Below are 10186 nucleotides of genomic sequence, written 5' to 3'. Positions count from 1 at the left end.
TTGAACTAAAATGACACAACTTAACATCAAAGTATTACCATTTCAAAATGCAATTCACACATTACATCTGAGATCACTGTCTATTCATTTCATTACAAAGATCTAACTATCAATTGATACAGCTGCTCAAAATGATAAGTGACTGTTGCATTACTCTTAATGCATAGTTTTATGGAAACTGACAAACAGTATTCCATGTTTCGATCATGAAAGTTTCAGGATAATGAGATCCATTGACACCAATAACCGAGGAGCATGGTTTCTTAGGGTTACCATAGACTTGACTGTGTCTTCTTGTTTGTGAAGGAACAGGACTGTGTTTTCCTGTCTGGGTTCCCGCAGGCTTAAGTGTGTTTGTAAACTGCAGCGTAGGTTTGACCTACTATTAGAAAAAAAAAAAAAAAGGAGCGCTAATTAATTGTTCAATATCTGATACGCCGGTGATAATATAAAATAACATGTTTATAGTTTATAGAAGTTTATAGTGTTTATGGTAAATGAAGAAAAGTCATTAAGTTATATACAAGTTCTATAAATGCAAACATTGAAAAGCATGTTTGTTGTTATTCCTATATAGGATTTAGTATTATTTGTGTTTTCTTGTTTTTTGCTATGTTTTCTCCCCTGTCGTTTATTGTTATTTTGCGGGCTTGCACGCCTTGGTTGTTGTGTACAAAACGATACATAGAAAATGGGAAAACGTGTTACTGTGTGGGAACAGCTCTAGTAAGACGGGCGACCCGCCACTTAAAGGTACACATGTAAGGTACATGTATGATAACTATGGAGTGAAGCGGTGCGTTTGACTGGACAATAGGTGACAGAAAATTAAGGTTTCCAGAAGATGGGACTTTTGATTCAGATAGACTTGAGCACCTAAAAACGGTTTTGCAAAATAGGAATACAAAGCATTAAGAAATGAGAAACCAAAGCTAGCTATCTTAAAACATTTGTTAGAGAAAAGAAAGAAAAGACAACAGGCATAATTCAATCTGAATGCCCCGAAGACAAATTAAATATATATATATATATGTTTTTCAGTATAAATGACAGTCCTCAAGATACTGAAGGAAAATTACTAGATAAGTAATAAATAAGGGTAGTTTGAGACACTGCAGGTCAATATAACATGCCAACCAAAACCATGGTATCTGAATTTACTATGGATATAAATTAATATGTGTCTCTTTGTATGTTTGTACGTTTTCAGTTTGCGCAAGGTAAATGTCCATATTTTGACTTTTTCATGTACTGTATAGTCCAGAATATGACTAAGAGAGTCATAAGTCACAAATAGTTACAGAATGATAGCTAAAAAACGCCAGTTAAATATGTTGTAATAACAGACCTACAAGAAAGTCAGCATTTAACTGTACACAGAATGCTATTGCAAACAGAAATAATAATACAAAATTAAGTTATTTAAATAGGTCTTACGAATACAGAAGTTAAAAGTAACATGTTAGAAATGGAATTAGAGCCAAATTTAGAAATAGGAATCCGAGGCAACCACAAACATTCGGTGAAGGTTTCTTACATATTGATAAATAGATAACCAGATACTCCAGGAAATTAACGATGTGCTCATTTGGAAGCTATGAGTTCCACAATGAAGAGTTTTTAAATCCCTAGAAATAGATCCCTAAATACAATGTGTAGGTAAGAAATTAACTATTGATCAGTTCAATCTGGATTCGGGAACAGTTCTTCTGAACCTGTACTGGTGTAGATTGGACTTCAATAGGAGGAAGTGACACAATAAAGACATGAGCCGCGCAGGAGGACAGTCTTAGTGCCCACGCAGGTTCTTAGTTGGGGAAATCATTGACTGGACACATTTTTTGAAAATGTGCTTTCCTGAAGTACCTGGACATCATTATTGAGATCAATGAAAAGGCTTATTTTCCAAAGATTAAATACATTCATTAACTACAATAATGTAGTGAAATGTATATAAATAGTAATAATACAAATCGATCAAATATAACTTGCATTTTCTTGTAAGAAATTAGGAATAGGAGAAAGAACAGCTGTTGGGATGCAGTGCGATGTTATCCAAAATTGAAAGCGGTTGAGAAAGGAGAGTTTGTTCTGTGTGAGACAAATGTACTGCCACGAGAGACTCTGATGGTGATTGACTGGAATATGAGGGAAAATAATGAAGTTACTACAGGTATAACTAAAGGTGTAACATAACTAATTTAATGAAACATAGTCATGGCAAGTTATAAAACTGTTTGGAAATAGTCCTTTCACAAACAGAAATACCCTATCAATTAGGAAGAGGGGGGCAGGGGGCAAGGGCCGTATGTGCTCCTCTGCTCCCCCTGTTCGCCTGAGCAGACAAGCAGCCTGAGATGAGAGAGAGAGAGAGAGAGAGAGAGAGAGAGAGAGAGAGAGAGAGAGAGAGAGAGAGAGAGAGAGAGAGAGAGAGAGAGAGAGAGAGAGAGAAGTCAGAGACAAGGCAGAGACTGTAAGTACGTGTAAGGGTTCATAACTTATTACAAACAGAGCAAGAGTGTAATGAATGGTAATTTACACTGCTTGTATTAATAATGATAATAATATTGATGTTGATACAGACGAATACATCACATACTAGATGACAACCGCATAAAACTAATAATAATGAAAATAGGAATAATAGGAGTATGGAAATAATTTCAAATTATGGTTTATTGGTAAAAAATGAATTGAGAAACAAAGATTAATAACTGCCATCATTTACCCAACTACTATTAACTATGGTGTTGAAGGAGCTGCTGTAATAGTTATTGTAATGTTCTCAGGTATTTAAGTTAGATAAAAGGACAAAGATAAGCACATTGTTTTGAAACTTTGACAACTCCACACAAAAAGAGTATCTACACTAGGAAGTAAAGCTGATTCAATAAACACAGGAGATATGATGCTGCTGACGACAGCTGAGTGCTGTACTGAAATAATTTGATAAATGAGATAAATTGGAATCAAGATTATTATTATTTTGAATTGTCCCTTTACTAGAAACCTTATAGATTGTGCGAATGTCAACTAATGTGATAGAGATGCCTTTTATAAGGACGATCTCTGATGTTGTGTGAACCACACATTGTGTCTTCAGACTGATTTATTCCACATGGCAGATATGCATATTATGAATCGTGTCCTGAAGGAACCGATGTCTGACCCATATGGAGAAGATGCTGGTGTTCTTGTTGAGACACAGTAGGCCGAGGGCGCGGCTTTAAAGACAGCCTCACAGCAACTTGAACAGACCAATGCTGAGGTCCACTACGCTGAAGTGATGCTTGACTCAGTGGAGAAATAAGTTAAAATACTATAATTAAAGGTTTTCCAGATTATAGGAATCTACAATATATTGTGAAACTGCTCAGATGACGTCCGCAGTAGCACATATTCTTCTATTGATAGTTTAATTTATAATGTACTTTTAGTGGAGATGTCACATTATTCAAATGAATAGAATGACAGCCATGAAGTCAGAATCAGTCCATTGCCCTTCACTTAAGATTTGTACAATGTATAATGTTTATAAATCAAAACGCAACAAATATATGTACAATACAGTTTACAAACTGAATTTGTAAAAAAGAATGTTTTGCTGACTTTTGTATTCTCTTTGAAGCAACAAAATGTATGTGTTATGTATGTCGTAACTAGGGTTTGACTTTTATGACCTGGGGCTGGATGAAATTTAATTTGAGATGCACTGTAAAAGCTCCAGGAAATTGCAACTGGCCACTGCACCTTCCATAAGAGAGCTCAAACATTTGCTAATGCATTGGTTGCCTCACAGGCACTCTTTCCCTGGTTTGCCCATGTGGCGCATGGTGTTGGCCACACGGGCAAAGGGGGGATGTGTGCATCAGTCTTTTAAATTGGTTTGCCCCAGGTTTTATAGTAACAGCTTAGCAATATTGTAGAACTTGCCACATTTGTCAAGCTCATAATCCTGCAATATGCAAATAGATTGTGTTCAAAAGCTTAAATGTTGTGGATATGAATATATACTTGTAATAATATATAGGTGTTCTAAATGGGTTGAAGCCTATCCCGTAGGAAGGCTGAAGTAGTAAAAGTAGCAAAAATACAGTTAAGGGATGTTATATGTAGATTTCGCATTCCAGGGAAATTTCCAGTGATAGGAACACTCACTTCACTGGGACAATAGTGCAGGAACTATGCAAAGCCCTGCGAGGTAAACAACATTTTCACTGCCCCATCAGGCTCAGTCAGCTGGAGCAGTGGAGAAACAAAATGGGATATTAAAGAATAAGCTGTCTAATATATGCAAACAAACAGGACTCAAACGTCCAGATCCCCTTCCTATAGTCCTAATGACAATGAAATCGTCAGCAAATTGAGAAAAACAGGTCTTTCTCTGTGTGAGATTATTATGGGATGACTTATGAGACTCTCCATCACTCCTCCATTGTCTGTAAGGGAAATGGACATCCACTTGATGGATGATGCTCTGTTGTCTTTTTGTATGGGACTAACACGTGCTTTCGAAGCTGTCCATTCACAGATGAAAGCCGCCCAGACTGAACCATCCCAGCAGGTTTACCACCCCTTCCAGCAAGGTGACTGTGTATATCAAAGCACACAAGAGAAAGTCCTCCCAACAGCCCAGGTGGACAGGGCCCTACCAGGTGCTCCTGACCACCCACACAGCTGTGAAGTGCCTAGGAACGACGACATGGATCCACTCCTCACACTGCAAACTTGCCAATCGAGGCGAACAGCACAACCCTGGTGGAGAACAGAGGGATAAAGGAATTGTTCTTCCACATCAGATTTGACATTACTGTATGTATGCAGGCCCTTGTAATTGCTTTTCCAATACTGCCAACTGGTTATTGATGATTGATTTCACATTGTGGTACGAGTATCGAGTGAAATGAGTGCTATCCACCTCAACAACACAGCGATAACATGGAGCCGGCAGGTGATCCAGGTCACAATAGAGGTCAAGCAGTGGGAGGAGGAAGACGTGGTGGTCAAAGGTGTAGCGTAAGGTACACTTATAAAATTCAATTAAAGAAGTGAATTTATAGTATCACCTTATCACGAATCCTGGAATCTTGTAGAACTCAATTTCTGTAATAATTGGACGCAGACACCAATTCCAAAGATATAAATTGTCAAATTTATTCAAAAACAAAGACTAAATGTAGCACTACACTAATTATACAAAAGGGAAAAACTAATTAAAATTCAACTCTAGATCAACAAATCAAAGACAAATCACTTCCGTGACCAAATCAAAGACCATGGGATCGCATATGATAACACACAAATCATTAAACAAAAAAGGTTATAAACACATTGACTACAATACCGGTTAGTAAGACGAAGGTGAGTCTCTCATTAGTATTGTTAGTCAGACATTCAATAACTATGCAGGTTAGTATTTATGTCAGGTAACTTCTCGTTATATATATATCAGTCTCATTAACGTTTAGGTGGAGAGAAAGATCCTATCATTACTTGTTACCACAATTTCCCTTAACTGATTATTATTCAATGATTAAGGATAGGCAGGGCCACCTATAATCTGGTGTCTATTAACTTGTGTCAATTTCAGACTAAACAGTTAAACAGGAATGAGAAGATATTTCTCGGCGTTGACAGATTTTATTTCTAAAATTATCAACAAAACAGTTGAATGCAACACACATTTATATTTAAGAAAACTAAATGATATTACACATTCTAGAGTTATGAATCACAGATTAACATTTCTAATTGATTTCTCAAATGTCATGAATCACAAACTCCAAACTGTTAAACTTATGTGAACTTCGTCGCAGAGAGGCCTCTCTGGCTTCGGGCTCAGATAACAGCACACGGCACGAGGTCCGTGTGGTTTGGAACAAAGGCAGTCCGGTTCGGCTTTGTCCAAGAACTTCCACTCAGTCGATGCACCTGGAAGTTGGGGTTTCGCGAATGTAGAGTCTTTTCCAAACAGATTTTCCATTGGTTTGAAGGCTCCAAGGTTGTGCACAAAATCTTCTTTGTAAGCAGGGTTCCACCGTAGTTACTTGAAGACAAAGTCTTTGAGGAAAGCAGGGCCCTGTTCGTTCCAAGGGTCAAGTTTCTTAAGACTCAAATAGCTATTTAAATGACTTTCGTATTCAGTCGACTTAGTCAATTGTCCAGCTGGATGGCTGGGCACAGGCGGGCAGCGCAGTCTGTAAAGTTCTTTATTTAATAAAGTCCTTTAAAAGAATTCTTCGTACGGCTCAATCTCCTTCTCCCAGTTTAACCCTTCTGTTGCTGGTAAAGACTTAGTTGGTTTCTGGTTCCGGTTCTGGCAACAGAGATACAAGTTGAGCTGTGGCAGCGAGTTACTGGTTTAGGTGAGAGAGAGAGAGAGATGCCGTGCGTTACCCTTTATACGCCTGTCAGATCAATAGGTGATTGGTTCTTTAGTTTGTGAGATTGGATTTCGGCTTCAGCCCCCAGTGTCCTATTGGAGGGGGGCTTGATGTATGACTGATGTCAATCCATGCCATCTTTTGGAAATGCCGGTTGGCACGGGTTCGTAGCTCTGTGTCGGGATTTCGGCTCTCGTCCATTTCAAAGAGTTTTTATTTCCTACAGGCCCCCTTCCCCAGACATCTCACAGCAGGGATTCCAAGCTATTTGGCCCATTCTTGGTGCCATCCTCCCAAGACTGTCACTTTGATGTAAACCAGTTCACATGCTGATGAGTTAAGGAAATCTGATAAATTTGGGGGGGAGAGGTCTTCTTTAGATCAGTGCTTCAGCTCAGAGCTAAAATGCTCTTATCAGAATACACCCAACATAACGCTACACTGGTTAATTCTGTTCTGGGAAAACCACAATCCTGCAGGTTTAATAAGTCTCTCTACACATCAGTCCCTGAGTACCTTCAACCAATGGTCATTTTGACCAATTAAGCCCAAGAATTAAGTCAATTAAGTTGTCAAGGACTACCCAGTGAAGACGTGAACTCACGACTAGGTCACACTGTGAGCTCACCAGAGCAGACATTACACTGAGCTCACTGTGAGCTCACTTAGCGCTTTTCCAGCGACATGGTGCCGGTGCTGGAGCCGGAGCTGCTGCTCGGCCTGGGATCCAGCTGATCTTTTTTGAACCGGCCCGCTTTTCCACCGGTTTTGACGTCACTGGATGTGGGCGTTCCCAAGCATGGAGTAGAAGTGGAGAAACACAGCAATAGTAATCAGCACCGAGGCGACTGCGTCTTTAAACCCCATTTAACATCACAATCAAACTCATTCCGCGTCTATGGCAAATCGTAACCCTAATGTTACAAATGTTCCCTAAACACCTATTTTGCAGGATCAATAAAAAATTATTAGGATTTTTTAAACTTTTACTGACACACATAGTTAATAGCAATGTATTATAACTTTACCAAAAATAATAATCTGTATATCTTTAATTGTTTAGACGTTATTAAGATATAATGCATCTTTCACATAGGGAACATTTGTAACATGTTAGGAAAAACAAACAAATGATTTGAAAATATTCATAATTACAGCATACAATTTGTCAGGCTTCATAAGAATGGTATTTATAACATACTCTGTAAAAATCAAGCAAATAGCATTTGTGGTTCACGAGAAAATATATATATATAATCAAAGCTATCAGACTATAGCAGCCGGTGTATGAAGACACATACGATTATACAGCATTATTTGGCAGCTTCGCAAGACCTAATTTTAAACGTTGTTGGTAAGTTAGATAATTAGTGGGGACCCGCTATTTGCAGTTCTTCCCCTCCATAATTGCTAAAATAAAGTTTTACTGACATTTTATTGACCCTACCACTGCATAGGGCACATCTGTAACATGAACGCTACTGAATGGCACATACATTGAAAACTACGGAGAACTGAGACAAATCCACTTTACACTTCATAAATAATCTTAAAACGTTTCCAACCAAGGCAACACCCACTTGAAATACGTTCATTCTCATTTTTGGTAAACAAAAAGAGAGATTGTTACATATGTTCCCTGTGATGCATCTACAGAGAGAGAGAGACAGACAGACACTAACTCTCTCTCTCTCTCTCTCTCTCTCTCTCAGCTGGGAGTGTGTGGGAGGGGTCTGCAGTGAGCGGGAGTGCTGCTGAGAGCTCTGTCCTTTGGCTGCGTTTTTTTGTTGCTTTACTTTTTTCAGTTTGTTTATTTTGTCTTCTGTTTTCAGTGCTTTTCTTATTGTGGGGGAACAGGGGAGGGGAGGGGGGAGTACCGGTAGTTCTTCCCGGGTCGGGGGGTCGGACCCCCTGAATGCGTCTTTTGAAAAACTGACCCGACGCCATGGAGTCAAGATCGCTCCGGTGCAGTTCTGCCCCCTAGAGCAGTGTGTGTTAGCGGTTGGGGAGGTAGCAGGGTGTGAAAATATCAAGTCTGCTGCCATTGTTATCTTCTTAAAAACCACTGATCTGGTCAATCAGCTAGTGGCTAATGGCACAGTGTTAGACGACACTTTCACCCCGGTGTTGCCGCTCGCTGCTCCTGCCCGGAAGGTAACGCTGTCTAACGTCCCTCCGTTCATCCGCACCGGCTCGGGCAGCTGATGTCCGGCATTAAGAGGGTCCCGCTGGGCTGCAAAGCCCCGCAACTGAAACACGTCGTGTCCTTCCGAAGGCAGCTGTATATGATCCTCAATAACATCAATGAGGATCTTAATGTCTCCGAAGTTGGATCTCTCTTGCTGCCACCACCACGAAGATTGCTCTTTAATAATGTTGGAAAGTCAAAGACAGCAACCGTCAGGGTTCTTGCATATGACGTATTCGTGCTGCACCTCTCTGCAAGGATCCAGGACAGTTTGTCAATGTAAACTCCAGTGCCTGGGAACTTTTCCACCTAAAAGACAATGGTAAATAAAAAACAAGTTTATCCCCAAACTATTCTTATATTATGTTAAGTGGAATACATTATCAGTAAGGCTGTGATTTTGTTACAGAAATGTGTTATTAAAGACCACAGTATGTCTCAATTCTAAGTTTATTAATTTACAGACATAATAAAGTCAGTGAATCTGTGACACCCATAATTCAATTACATTCTTATTATCAACTATAACTATGAATATAACTGATAATGTAGCATCATTAGATTGTTTACAACCAATATTTGTTTTCAATATATATATTTTTACCTTGTCTTTGTAATATTGTAGACCAAGAGTGTTATACCTGTTTTGGTGATTCTTTGTCAGATTCAGAACAATTTGCTGTGGGGCTGTCAGAACCACTTGATGGTGACACACTTTTGTCTTTATTGCTGATAAATGTGGCTTTTGTTACAATTTTTTTCAGATTGTCCAAAAGGTCTGGAATCTCTGGAGAAAAAAACCTTAGTATTAAATGATAATCATTTCTAGTAATATATTTAATGCAAAGTGAAAACAAAACCATCAATGCCTGCAATTATACTTGAGAGACTTGCTCTATGTTATTGGCAAACTGACCTTTTTGTGGGTCATTAACATTAGCTACGAAAAAAATAAAAAAGATAAAATACAAGAATTTCCAGGTCTAATGTAATGCATATAGTCATTAATGTAGGATTATGAAGTTATGTTGAAAAACTTTATTTAATAATCAGTATTATTAAACTATTAGACAGTGCACATTAAGAGTCTGTATTGTGGTTCTAGATTACTTCAGTATGATCAACTATAATACATTACTCTGGAATCTAAATTACTGAAGAATAACATTTATCAAGGTAAGGAATTATTTGCTATAAATAAAAAAACTTACCATCAACCATACGGTTTCGAAGACATTGGTTTTCATTTTTAAGTCTTGTGTTTTCCTTTTCGAGCTGCTTAACGTTTTGCTGTAGCTCAACTTCACTGGACTCTTTAAATGTCTGTAGAATATGACGGGATCTAATTCTTGAAGCTCCATCGGTTTTCTTTCTTATTTTGTGCTGTATTCAGAGAGGAAAAGAGTTTAAAATGAAAATATATATATATATATGAATATGATTAAAAAAAAACAATCCTGCAATACATTTATTTAATATTTGCAGTAATTATCTCACCGGTAACTGTGGTTCATCAAGGTCACTATCATCTGAAATTTGAAGTTTTTTGTTTGGTTTAGGTACTCTCTTCATTTTAGGAGAGGGCATTTTTGTTAGGTCATTAAGTTTTCTTCTT

This window comes from Amia ocellicauda, unplaced genomic scaffold (genome assembly GCF_036373705.1).
Source record: "Amia ocellicauda isolate fAmiCal2 unplaced genomic scaffold, fAmiCal2.hap1 HAP1_SCAFFOLD_30, whole genome shotgun sequence".
Taxonomy (NCBI): Eukaryota; Metazoa; Chordata; class Actinopteri; order Amiiformes; family Amiidae; genus Amia; species Amia ocellicauda.
The sequence above is the reverse complement of the archived record's forward strand: the minus strand, read 5'-3'. Positions refer to the sequence as shown.